Here is a 15,105-nt window from a genome sequence, read left to right as displayed (position 1 = left end):
AGTGCTAGATCCAAAAGGTCAAGAGTTCAATCCTTGGTGAACTCAAAAATTAAACTAATTTTTCGAGAAGATGTTTATTATCCCTTGTATTCGGATGGTTATTCTAAATAGTATAGGGGATGTTCATTTCATAACTCAATAGCCATTGTACACATTGTACAAATAGTCCATTGTCTCCCTAGCGGAATCCGAATAGAATAATACTACTAATATAAACCATTAATGATCTTTTAGACCTGTATTAAACTTGTAACGAGAAAGGGTCTAAGTATAATCATTTGATTGGTACTAAGTGTGATTAATTTAGGGTCTATTAATTAATGGTGACAGTGATGTGTAGTTAGGAGTTGGAAAATGTAAATCATTGAGAGGGGCTTAGGCATGCGCGTTTTTTCAGAGTGAAGAAAGAACGTGGGGTTCTCCAAGAACTTATAATAAAAAAAATTAAAAATAAAATAAAATTTGTACCTTTAATATATATTTTATATGAAGACCGATGTAGTAGTTAATTTTTTTTATATATATATCTCACATAGTTGTTGTTTAATTAATTTGTGTGTATCTCTTTAATTTTCTAAATAAACTTATGTATGTTAGTATTTTGGTACTTCTACTTAAAAACCCAAACGTGCTGTTAAGAAAAACTAGTTCATATATCACAAGAATGCTTACATGATTAAATGTGTAGTTGTATGTTTTCAAAAGTACTAAAAGAATTAAGAAGTTATTTATTAAAGATATAATTATTAATATTATTTTTTTAATTTAAATTTTTAAAATAAATAATTTTATGATACTATTGATAAATAATATCTTATGGATGTTTTAGTAAAAAAAATAAAATTTATTTTTCATACAATAATATAAAGATTAAATCGAATTCTAATAACTATTTTCGCCAACTATATATATAAAATCTAAGACTATATACTATAAATGTTATCTTTAAAAGATTCAAATATTGTCAAATAAAAAAATATATAAATAATTTTATATCAAATGAAATAATTAAAGAAAGGAGACTTGTGTAGGGGAATAAAAAATGACATTTATACTATTTTTATATACACTTCTTTGTGTATATTTTTATGATATAAAAAAATATTTGTTTTATCTTTTCTTTTTTATTATCAAATTTTTTAATGTCAAAAATAAAATAATATATATTTTAAATATAAATTGAGGGCGGCCACATCCATCGTGGGATGTGTGTGACATTCTTTAGAAGTACTTTGATTAATCGACATAGCAAGCGTGGAGGTTGGTCATTATCTCCTATTTTGCTACAAACCACTTGCAACTATATCTATGGTAAGAATAAGATAAGATATTAAAAATAAAAATATAAAATTTTATGTTTTTATATTTTTTTTAATAATAAATTAAAATAAATTATAAAAATTTAATTTATTTATATTTTTTATTTAAAAAATTAGAGACAAAAAATATAATAATAAAAAAATTAATAAAAATAATAAAATAAAATAAAATAAATAATAAATTATATTTTTTATTAATATTTTTATATTCTTTATATTTGAATAGATACAAAATACATTAATTTAATGTCTTTTAATATATTATCTTTATTAATATTTCTTCTGTCAAATATAATTTTGTGTCTTTATGTTTGTGTTTCGGTATTTTATTTCTGTAAATAAATACAGTATATGTACAATAATATATTAAGCTAATGTTTGTCTTTTATATTAAATCTAAAATTGAGAGACTGAGATTAATATTGTGCTTAATAGTTAAAGAATAAAATTAAAATTTTAATTTTAGAATACAAAATTATAATTTTTTTGGTTCTTCTAATAAAAAATGAAGACAAAAAAAAATTAAAATTCTTAGAACTTAGATATAAAATTTTAATAATATATTTTTTAAAAAAATTATTTAATTTTTTAAATTTTAAATTTATTTTTTATTTTTTATATTTATTTTAAATTAAATATAATACTTAAATATAATTTAATTTAATATAATTTATATTAAATATAATATAAATATTTAATTTAGTTTTAATTTCTTAATTTTTTTATCTTCTAATTTTTATTTCTCAGTTGCAGTCTCTTTTTTAAAAATAGCATAAGAAAATAGTTTAATTTATACTAAACTAGAGTAATGGTATTTATTTGGTATAGGATCAATGTACAATGACACATACAATCCTTTCAAGTTTCAATAATGCGGTTCCAAATTAATGTTGCACGTGTTCACGACATTTTCTATATTATATATGTTCCATGATGATGGCTTATTTTTCATTTATTTCTTTTATTTCAAGCTAAGTATGATATCAAAGTTCAATCTATAAATGATGATAACAAAATTCATGTGCAATTAATAAGCTATTGTCTGCTGACATGTTAATTGCCATGGAAAATCTGTCCCTTTGATCTCTCTTTATCTTAGGTCATTATTATATGTAGATTTATATAGCGCTCTTTTCTCTGCCATTTCTATGAGAATCATTTGGAACAGAAAACTAAGTTTCTTCAAACGACATAAAAATTCTTATAAATCGGAATTAAGTTTCTTCAAACGACATAAAAATTCTTATAAATCGGAATATTATATCCACTGTGTATGTGTATATTTTTATTCTTTTGGTTAGTAATAAGGACGGAGAGCAAATAAAAATTATTTTTATCTCATAAAAATATAATATTTGAAAGAGAAATAAAAATCAGTGTACACAAAAAATGGTATAAATATTATTTTTCCAATAATAATATCGTACTGCTTCTTAAATCATAATCATACATGTTTGGTGTTTTAAGATCAGATTTGTTACATATTTAAATATTATTGTCATCCAAGTCCAATTAAGTTAATCAAACAATAACAAAAATTATTTTTATTAAAAAAAAGTGTGATTATACACACATCTCATTCTTCCAATCAAGTCATTAACGTTCACACGCGGGGCTTTATGTCGTCATCATCTTCTTCTTCGGGTTTCTCTTTCTCTTCCTCCTCCTCTTTCTTCTTTTTTTTTTTCTTCGCGTGTTTTTTCCTCATCGTCATTCTTTTGTTGCTGCTGTTGTTGCTATGCTTTTTTTTTTCTTTTCCTCCTCCTCTCCTTAGTGATTTTGTAACATTATGTATTTTTTCTTTTTTTGTTTTATTTTTCTTCTCTTTTTTTTGTTTCATTCCTCTCAAAAGAGTGAAACAAGAAGAATTATAACAAAATAAAATAAAAAGAAGATGAAGAAGAAAAAAAAGAAGCAGTAGAAAGTGAGGATGGAGATTTTGAATTATGCAGAATAACAAGATCAAATGCATCTTAATTCACTCAGAAATAAACTGAAATTATATAATGATTGTGAGATAAAAACTCAATTCAAAAACATAATTATCATAAGTGCACCTTATTTACATCCAAAATGAACCGAAAATTAAATTCCGAATGAATCAAAATTACTTAATGATGACGATATACAAACAAATTCGTTTCAAAACAAGCACAAATCAAGTGCACCTTATTTAAATCCAAAATGAACCGAAATTACTTAATGATTGCGTTCGAAAGCAAGCACACAGACAAAATTGAATTATGAATAAAAATACATCCAAATCCATCAAGTGATTCTGCAGTATTATTAGTTTATTCTTCTTTGTTTAATTTTTTCATGTTTTTATTATTGGTAAGAGGGTAAAATAAGAAGAATTATGAGAAGAAAAATTAAGAAGGAGAATATGAACAAGACAAGAAGAAGAAGAAGAACATGATGAGGAGTTTTGAGGAGTTTTTTATTCTTGTTTCTTTTTTTTTTCTCTTTTTCTCGGTTTTATTCCTCTAAAACGAGTGAAATAAGAAGAAGATGAAGAAAAAAAACTGAAAAAAGAAGAAGAAGAAGAAGCAGTAGAAAGTGAGGAGGAAGAGTTTTGAATTGTGCAAAACAATGAAACCAAATGCACATTAATTTACTCAGAAATGAACCAAAATTATATAATGACTACGAGACATAAACTCAGTTCGAAAATATAATCATCAGAAGTGCACCTTATTTACATCCATAATGAACTGAAAATTAAATTTCGAATGAACCGAAATTACTTAATGATGAGATATACAAACAAATTCGTTTCAAAACAAACACCAACCAAGTATACCTTATATAAATCCAGAATGAATTGAAATTAGTTAATGATTGCGTTAAAAAACAAGCACACAAATAAAATTGAATGAAAGTGCACCTTATTTACATCTGGAATGAACCGAAAATTAAATTTCAAATGAATCGAGATTACTTAATGACGGTGATACACAAACAAATTTGTTTCAAAACAAGTACAAACCAAGTCAATTTTAAACAAGAACACTATCAAATCAATTTTGGATCAGACAATGTCATTAATATGACAAAAATTCGATGATAACGATAATAATGACGATAATGATAACGACGATACGTATTAAAAGAAGATGGTAATGACCATAACGATGATAATCATGCATGATGATGATGATAATGGAGGAGAATGATGAAAAGGAATGAGAAGAATAAATTCTAATGAGAAAAGAAGGAGAAAGAGGAAGAGAAGGAGGTGGTGACGTGGTGTTAGTGATGATGGTAACAAAAAAGAAAAATAATAAAAAAAAAAAAGAGAAAAAGAAGATATAGTATCAATGATGATGAAGAATGTGCTTGAGTAAATTAAAAAAAAGTACGTAAATCTAAAAAACTTGATTGTATTTGATTGATTAAATCACTTGAATATAAAACTTTATTATTTTAAGATATCATTAGATTTGATATTGACCTTTAGAGAGATATTTATTCTCATATAGAGTAGTTGTTATTGTATTCAATTACTAACAATGATTAGTGACAAAAAAAAATTACTAACAATGATTGATATAACTTTCAAATAATATAATGAAAATATATAAATTTATTATTTAACAATAATAAAAAATTTTATATTTTTGAATGATAAAATTTCAAAATTATTGCATGAGACGATGCAAATCATAAAAAAGGATTTTGTAATAATTTCATAAGAAAATTAATAATAATCATAATTTATTAAATTTGTAGATACACTCATCAACTCAACAATGGATTAATATATATGAATGGTAATTTACATACAACTTTAGCCCACATCTGCAAAATTCATAATGTGCCACTAATGGAGATTCAGGTATTATTCCATGGTTTTATACAAATGTCAAAAAATGACTTTGTCATGTTTTATCTGCTAGCTTCTACTACACCAGAAGAAGACCCTTATCCTAATTTATTAATCAGAGTTTCTTGATATGCAAAGAGAACATTTGGTATCTACATATCCATAGATACTAGACTTGTAGACTTAATGGTGAACACGCCTCGCAAGTACAAGTAAAGTCCACCATGAACTTTATAAATATGCATATTTATTTATTTATTTTTTGGTTTTCTACGATATTCTCCAACTCAACAGATTAAAAACTAATTCGTCACGAATCTGAGCTTTATTTAATGGTTTGCTGCTGGCTAATGAATTGCTGCATACACAAGACAGAATTCAAACCCCTGACACTTACTTAAATGGACGAGTGAGCTGACCACTCGACCAACCCAAATTGATTATATACATATATATTTATAATTATAAGTTAAAGCATGAGAATGACCTTAATTAATAACTAGAAACGTAATGGGACTATAAATAACAACTTCTATGGGTCAGCTACATAAATTAAATAATGTGTCTTATTATATATTTGTTTGTTCTCAATCGATGAATAACTAATTTATCGTAAATTTGAGCTATATTTAAGAGTTTATCGTTGGTCAATGAATTACTGCATACACAAAGTAGAATTTAAACTCCCAAAAAAAAATAAATTGACTACTCGATCAACTCAAAATAACTGCCTATTATATATAGCATTGTACAATTAGAATACTAATTAATTATTAGTTAATTAGATCCCTTACACATCTAATCAAGATTTTGGTTTCTAAAAGTGTACATGATGGAGAAAGTTTTATATCTTTTATTTTAACTAATGGTATAAAAAATTATCATTATTGATCATGAAGAATTTAAGTATTGAGCTTCAAACTATAAAAGTTATAAAGTAACTTAATACATATAAAATATTAGGTTAATTTAGGTTTATTTGTATATTGACGTGAAATAGTATTCCTCAAACTAGCTCATGCATGCTAGCTAGAACATTTTGTATTTTGTAATTTTTTTTTTGGACATGTTTTACTATTTTGTTTTTTTACTACTGAAAATAAATGTTTTAAAATATAATAATATTAGAATAATAGAATTCAATTTTTTTTGGGTACATATACGTCTAAAGTTTAGTTCCAAGTTCCAACTCAATGACAGCAACTAAGTACACCTCCATACGAAACGTTTTTCACGTTGCAACCCCAAAAAAGTCAAAGTTAATATTCATGTATAGGGAAAAAATAAAAAATAAAAAACGATTTTTTTTTTCTTCTCTTCCAGCTGGGAATAAAACATTGAGATAAGATAATAACTAACAGAGCACAAAATATTCTTAAATCCAAAACATTATCTCTTTCAACCGATTTTGTATCAACGTGTACTATTCAAACTCCGGCAGTAAGATTTTTTTATATATATAAAAAGTTTCCTTAGCCATATATCTTCAACTAATATTAATTATGTGAATTTCTTCAGGTCGAGAAGGGGGAATTTATCTCCATCCCATTGATAACCATTAAAAAATTCATTCTATTATGTTATATTAATCCATTAATTTCATAGCTAAGTGATACATATGTCATATGAATTACTTTTGGCAAAAATATAATGATTTTTTATGATAATTTAATATCTTGTATTAATGCAAATGTAATACAATTAACTAACTGTATGAAACTATATGTCTATATTCAAATAAAATTATAAATCATAAGTATCATTACAACAAAACATTTTTTTACGCTTATTTTTACAGCTTAATGGTTGGTTAAACGGTGACTAAATTTTTTACAACGGTTGTAAAACCGTCGTTGATTTGAGCGTCGCCAAATGATTTTAGTAAACCGTTGGTAAAATTATTGTTAACTTCTTGTAGACTTGTTAGGATGTTTTTGATGCTATATTTAGCGAAGATTTAAATTTGTCACTGAATTATTAGTTTTTAATATAATATTTTAACTATATTTAATAACATTTATAAACCGACGTTAAAAATATATTAATATATTTTGGATTAGATATATACTGTTGATTTGTGTTTGTGACATAATTTTGGGGTAAATTACACTCTAATCCCCCTTTTATGCGATAATATAAAGCTTCCTTTGTAAAGGTACACCTACGCTTTTAATTAACTTTAGAAACTCAATTACATTGCGTTTATTTTATAAAAGTATCATGCAAAAAATTATTAGAATAGTGATCGATTTAACGATTAATTTTAGTGGTCGCTAAAATTTTAGTTGGTAATTAAAAAATAGCGATCAACTTCGATCGCTAACTATTAGCAACCAATTCTTAAACTAGTGAATTATAAAAATAAAATTATGTGGATTTTAAATGTTCATTTTTTTTATTTTTATAATATCCCTAACACAATTGTTTATAAAATTTGACATTAATGTCTTTTGCAAATATGAGATTTATACTGCGAATTTTAATAGGCTATACAAAAAATTAAAAAAAAAATACAGTACTTTCTGAAAACCAACATATTATTAAAAATAAAAAACTTAAAAATAAAATATTTTAAATTTTAAATTTTATATATATTTTAAATTTTAAATTTAAATTATTAATATAAAATATAATAAAAAATTAAATTTTATTTAATTAAAAAATACAATATTTTTAATCAATAAAAAATATTTAAGGATGGGCCCATGCATAAAAGTCAACAAGATGTTAATATATACCAACCTAATAAATCAAGGAATTTTACGTAATAATGCTATATATTTAACTTCAATATACATTAAAGAGAATAATATACCTCAAATAACTTTTTCAAGTACTTATAATAAAATTGTCAAATTCTATCCGATTTTTCTTAAAATAATATATATTTTATAATATGTCAATTTTTAATTAGACATTATTTTAATCTAATAATTAATTATATTTGTAACTTGAATTACTTTAATTTAATAAAAATTAATATTTTAATTATAATAAAATTATTTTATAATTAAATTATTATTTAAAATAAATGATTATATAATTTTTTAAAATATTAATAATTAAAATTTTTTCTCAAATTTATTTATTTTTTAAATAACACTTCTGAATTTCCGTCATTTGAAGCACTTATTTGTTGTCACTTAACAAAAAGATATATTAAATATAGGACAATTTACGTAAATAAATTGTTACACCTTTAAAATTACGTAAATGCATTATTTCTAAAATGATTATTTTATGTATCTATAGAAACCGCTACTGGCAGCAGCGGTTTACACAAACACAGAATCCGCTGCTGCCAGTCGTGGATTACCTTGAAATGTGGCAGCATGAAGACCGCTCTAGCCTGTCGCGGTTTCTACTTGATTTGAGTTGGTCGTAAATCGCTACTGACATTAACGGTTTATGTGTATTAGGATACGTGCGTAAACCGCTGAAAACAGCAGCGGTTTACATTAAGTATGTATGTGTTGTGTTCTTTGCTGCTGATTTGTATTTGAGGTTCTAAGTAAATGAATTTTTTTATTTGTACAACTTTATTGTCTTATGCCAAAAGCTAATGCAATGGCTAAGATTTAAAGATGATTTTTTAAATATATATTAATTGATAAAATTTTATATTCTTATGATTTATTTTTATAAATTGAAAAAAATAAAATTACTAATACCTATCAGAATAATTATACCTCTCTATCAACATAGATTTAATAAATATATAAAATTTTGTATTTTAAATTTTAAAATATAAAATTAATTTTATTTTAATTTTTTAAATATTTAAATAAAATATAATTTTAACAAAAGGCTTCTACAATTATAGAAAATATATATCTCTTTAAAAAATAATAGAAAAAATGGCTGAATAGATCAGCCGTTAATTTCACTTTATTCTTCTCGTACGAGATAGATTAGTTGTGATTTTAAGGTGTGTACTTTTGTGTTATAATAATCATAATGAATTCGTTTCAATGATATCAACTTCATCTAGTTTGGGATCTCCACGTCCCATTTTAAGGAACTAAATATGAGGAAAGGGGTTTATGTTTAATCCATATGCTTTTTACTTATGCAAACCATATAGCTGATGGTAATGTTGAGAATGCAAATGTTTTACTTGAACAAAGTTTCATGCTTGCTTCACCTCGATACTATGCAGCGGATGATGGCCTATTTTATTGAAGTATTTGATGATCGGATACTTAATATAGCGCGAATTCTATAGACTCTTCAACTTAACTAGAATTGTTATGGTTTTTATGAAATTCTTATTAGAAAGTTTTTTATGAGATTTTTTTTAAAGTAGTATTTTTTTTAGTGACAAATCAAACTATTATTGAGTCGATGAAAGGTGAAAACTGAAAAGTGATTTATATAATTGATCTTAATACTGTCGAACTTGTTCAATGAATTATCCTCCTCAAAACTTTAAGTGCACCAAATAGCTCATACCAAAATTAAGCAGGCACTAGCTATAACTTTTATTTTCCCATTACATTAGCTTTTGGCATATAGCTAGAACCTCAAATGCAAATTAATAGCAAAAAACACAATCCATACTTAACGTAAACAGCTGCTGCCTCCAGCGGTTTACACACGTGTCCCAATACACATAAACCGCTACTTTCTCAAATCAAGCAGAAACCGCGGTAAGCTACAGCGGTTTCCATGCTGCCACATTTTAACGTAATCCGCGACTGGTAGCAGCGGATTTTGTGTTTGTGTAAACCGCTACTGCCAGTAGCGGTTTCTATAGATACATGAAACAATGCATTTGCGTCTTCATTTTGGAAACAAGGCATTTACGTAATTTTAAAGGTGTAACAATTTATTTACGTAAATTGCCCTTAAACATATGCAATATTTCTTATCAATCTATAAAATGTGTATTTTGTGAAACTAAATTTTTTTTAATATATTTTACCATATTATAAACCGTGTGAACTTTCAAATAAAAGAATTTTAGTTATTAATTAATATTTTAAAAAAATATATAATTATTCATTTTAAATAATAATTTAAATTATAAAATAATTTTATTATAGTTAAGATATTAACTCTCATTAAATTTAAATAACTCAAGTTACAAGTATAGTTAGTTATCATATTAAAATAATATTAAATTAAAAGTTGACACATTATAAAAGGTATATATTATTTTAAAGAGAATTTGTTAAAATTTACCAATGAAATTGTTTATCTTAAAAAATTAAGTTGAATAATTTTTTTTCTTTTTTTTTCATAAAAAGATTTTGATATTATATCCTAGCATCAGTTATAAGTTATTCCAAAATTTATAAGCAAATATTTATATAGATTTAATTTGATATATTAATAATGTAAAATATATTATTTTTTAAATAATTATTTATATAATCAATGTAAAATATTAAGTAATATTTATTAATATGAGATTATATAATTAAATATATGTTTAAAATTATTTTATATTAATAGTATATTAAAATTAAATATAATAATTTTAATAAATTAATGTTCTGATCCCATTGTCATGGAACTTATAATTGATAAGATAAATTAATCGAAATCCTCAAAGTTCTCACATTTAGAGGTTAGAACACAGTCCTTAGATTCCGCCGACTCTCTCGCTCATTCATCCACGCGTCAAGATTTGGCTGCCTTTTCCAATTTCATTTATTTAAATATAATATAATATAATATAATTATATTTTTTCCTGGAGATAGGGTGTGTGGTCTTTGTTGTTTTTTGGAATTTGGATCACTACACCGCCCATTACACGACCTTTGGAGATCTTAAAAAGAAGTTCCCCAATTCGAACGTTTGATGAATTGAAAAGGCCAAGGAATATAATCCACAAGTTTAATACGACAACAACATCATTCATATATAACTCTAAAAATCTGATTTTATTCCATTCCGAATTCCTTCTAGTGAAGATATATATTAATCAGAAATTATATACATATATTATTGTATCTATATAAAAATTTAATTTTCAAATATCATATTTCTGATTTGGATAAGATGGTTGTTATTAGAGTGATGAGAAAATTGTACAACAAGAATTTTTTAAAATATTTACTCATTTTTTAAACTAATTATTTGAAAATATATATTGTTCTTACCAGCTCCGGCCGAGGTATAGGTCGCTTCTTAGATAGGTCGGCAGACTCCCAAGATACGATCCGAAACCTCGTCCACCAGAAGGAACACGGGAGGTGGGTATCTGCAAAGGCACTCCGACGATCAAGTTAATAAGAGAATATGTACGAAGGTTGTTTTTTGTGAAAGATTTCTTACCTTCTCCTCTCTTTGCCTTTCCTTTTAAATATGTTTATTGCCGAACGTTAGACTTGGGTCGTAACGTTTGGAGAGGTGATTTATTGCTTATCCGACGTTATTGAGTGAGAATAAATGCTGATTGTAACCGAAGATCGGTTGTGATGGCGAATACGTTGCCGAGCTTATAACTCGTAACCGACCATACAGCTCATATCACAGCCCCCAAGCTTGGCCTGACTTAGAGGAGACAGGTTGAGCTTTTAATTGGCGAGTTATAGCTCGGTGTATGGAGCCCCAGGTCAACGTGTCTCGTTTCCGCACTTACTGTTGACATAGGTATAGATGGGATTGCCCATTGGGTGTTGTGTAGTGTAATTATTACTGCTTGGTTCAACTTCCCATGAGACTTGATAACCGTTTAGTGTGGCTTTTAAGTTAACGGTCAGGATGTTATAATTGAACTGAAGAGTTAAATTAAAATTAGTGGCTAGGGAAGCTTGTGGAATTCTTAAGGTTTTTGAGTGGGAGGCAGAAACTGTTATAGCAGAAATGAGTACTAGAGGTCAGTAAAAACTGCTTCTTCTTCTTCTTCTCTAATACTTTTGCTTTCTGTTTTGTTCTTTGAAAATGAGTGACAAAAAGAAAAAATTTTTTGTTGGTTTTAAAAATGACGAAAGTTATGGTTGGGTTGATCAGGATGTACACATTCGTGCGTCCTTATTTTCTGATATGGAGAGTGTAAATAGTGTGAACTTGGGAAGGATAGTTAGAAGAGTGGGTTTCGGGTGGAGATGCTGCCATGCAGTCGGTCTGACCGGGTTTTCCACAGAAAAACAGATTTTGAATACTTTTACATGTATAGTTGCGTAATGGAGGAACTGCGAGTTAAGCTTCCTTTTTCTGTTTTCGAATGTGATGTGATGAGACAGATGAATTGTGCTCCGTCTCAAATACACCCGAATGGGTGGGCTTTCATCAGGTGCTTCCAGGCTCTGATGGATTTCCTTGAGATTGAACCGGAGTTAGAGTTGTTTTTTTGTCTGTTCCAAGCCAAGGGGGTTTGGAAGGGTTTGTGGATTAATCTAAACAGTACTCCAGGGTTTTCAATTTTCAAACTTTACAAATCCTCTTTTAAGGATTTCAAAGAGATGTTTTTGAAAGTGAAATCGAAAGATGAAGATTTTCCTTTTTATCTAGACGAAAATTTGGGGGAAAAATTTCCCATGTACTGGTGCTGTCAACCGCAGCATATACTGGGTCCGGAACTCATTAATTCCCGAAATGAGTGTATTATCTCATTTCTAATGGAGATGGTTGATAGGGGAGGGTTAATATCTGTGTCCGACCTACTTGTGTGGGAGGAAAATAAATCGGTTGTTATAGAGTATTTTGGTAAGGTATTTTGATTATGAGGGTTTTTTCGAGATTTTAGCTGCTCAATATATGTACTGAAGAATTTTGTCTCTATGTTGTAGCTGGAAATTTCCCTGGGGTTACTGCTTCGAGCTTGAGATCACGTTTTAAGGCGAAGAATTTTGATGGTTCCTCATCGAACGCTGATAAGGCGGATGGTGGCACCGAGGTTAACCAACCTCAGCCAAAGAAGAAGGGGATTGTTTTCAAAAAGAGGAAGTCAGAGTCTGGTACTGCCGAGGAGGTGGTGGCTAAAGACAACAACATTCCTCTTGAGGATTTATCGAGTTTTATTGTGAATCAAGAAAAGCTTCATGTTTTCGAAGAGGAAGGGGAGTCTGGTTCAGTATGGAGTAAGAAATTCCCTTTTAATGTGGTAGCTGATGAGGTTGTACAAACTGTGTCGGACATGAATCGGGTGGGAGAGGTTGGAGATGTGGCAGTAGATCAGTTTCTACAGGTTTGTTACCGAACATATTTGTGATATTCAGGTCTTGTTTTTTTTTTGTGATATTTATTTTTGGTTTTCAGGTGTTAGGTTTCCGACTCGCCAGTATTGGGCGTAGTCAAGAGAAAAAACATAGGAGGCTGGCTTCTGAACATAGCAAATTTACTGAACTGAAAGATCAGTTATCAGTAAAAGAGTCGAATTTGATTGACCTGAAAAAGAAGCTTTCTGATGTTGAAACTGATCTGAAGGTTGAACGAGAGTGTCGTGAAAACCTTTCTGGTTTGCTGAAAAAGAAAGAAGGTGACCTACTAGGCTTTACTGACCGAGTTATTGATTTGTCGGCGAAAATTAAAGAGCTTGAGAGTAGCAAACAGGGTGACATTTTGGATGCGTTTGCTGAAGGGTTTCAGAGGGCTGTGAACCAGGCAAAGCACCTTGCTCCTGATGTTGATTTTTCTGCTATGGATCCCGGGAAAGTAGTTCAGGATGGGAAACTTGTTGATGATGAAGAAACTGCTGAGGAGGGTGATGATAATCTGGCTGACTGATTTTTATTTATTTTCTGTTAAAAGACACTTAGACGTGCTTTCTGTAGTCTGTATGATTAGGGATTTTCTGTTTCCTAATCGTTTGTTCTGTAGCCTTTTGTTGGCGTGATAACTGATATGTCTGTTTGCGCATCCGTAGTTAAATGATGCGACTTTTTGTGTTAAATGGTACTTTTTGTTAATGACTGGTAGTTTGTTTGGAACTTCAAATAGAAATTGACGCTTACTGAAATTACTTGAAAAGATTTAGACTTTATTGATAGTACCTGTACAACTTTGCACCAGCCTCATTAAAACCTCTTTGAGTAAAAACCTTTCGGAAAAAACCCTCAAAGTAGGAAAAAGAGTGCTGGTTTATTTTCTAACTGTAATATCGTTTCAAAGAGTTGACATTCCATGTGCTTGGAATTTTTGTTCCGTCTAATTGCTCCAACTTATAGGCTCCTCGTCCGAGGACTTCGTATACTCGGTAGGGGCCGTCCCAGTTTGCGGCGAGCTTTCCATGGGAAGGAGGTCGGCGGGCTTGCTCAGTTTTCCTTAAGATCAAGTCGCCGACGTTGAATGTTCTCGGCTGAACTATTCGTGAATATCGTCGGCTTAACTGTTGTTGTAGTGCTCGGTGTCGGATAGCTGATGTTTCTCGAATTTCTTCAATCAGGTCAAGCTCTGCCTGCCGAGCTTCATTTTGATGCTCGGACTGTGTTCTGAGGGAACTTTGTGATATTTCCATAGGGATCATTGCTTCGGATCCATAGACTAAGCGGAATGGCGTTTCTTTTGTCGTTGAATGTACTGTGGTGTTGTACGCCCATAGCACTTCTGGTACAAGTTCGGCCCATACTCCCTTTGCGTCGTCAAGTTTCTTTCGTAATGCCTGAAGGACGACCTTATTAGCGGCCTCTGCTAGGCCGTTTGATTGTGGGTGCTCCACCGACGAAAAATGCTGCTTTATTTTTAAGTTCTGCAAAAATTCCTTAAAATTGTGGTCAGTGAACTGCCGACCATTGTCAGTAACAATATGGTGTGGTACACCGAATCTACAAATTATGTTTTTCCAAACAAAACTTATCATTTGGGATGATGTGATTTTTGCCAAGGGTTGTGCTTCAATCCATTTTGAAAAATAGTCTATTGCAACCACTAAATATTTCACCTGTCTTGGGGCCGTGGGGAATGGTCCAAGAATGTCCATTCCCCATCTGTTGAACGGCCAGCTTACCTCGGCCTGATGAAGATGTTCTGCTGGCATATTAATCATCGGTGAGTGTTTCTGACATTTGTCA

This window comes from Arachis hypogaea, chromosome 16 (genome assembly GCF_003086295.3).
Source record: "Arachis hypogaea cultivar Tifrunner chromosome 16, arahy.Tifrunner.gnm2.J5K5, whole genome shotgun sequence".
Taxonomy (NCBI): Eukaryota; Viridiplantae; Streptophyta; class Magnoliopsida; order Fabales; family Fabaceae; genus Arachis; species Arachis hypogaea.
The sequence above is the reverse complement of the archived record's forward strand: the minus strand, read 5'-3'. Positions refer to the sequence as shown.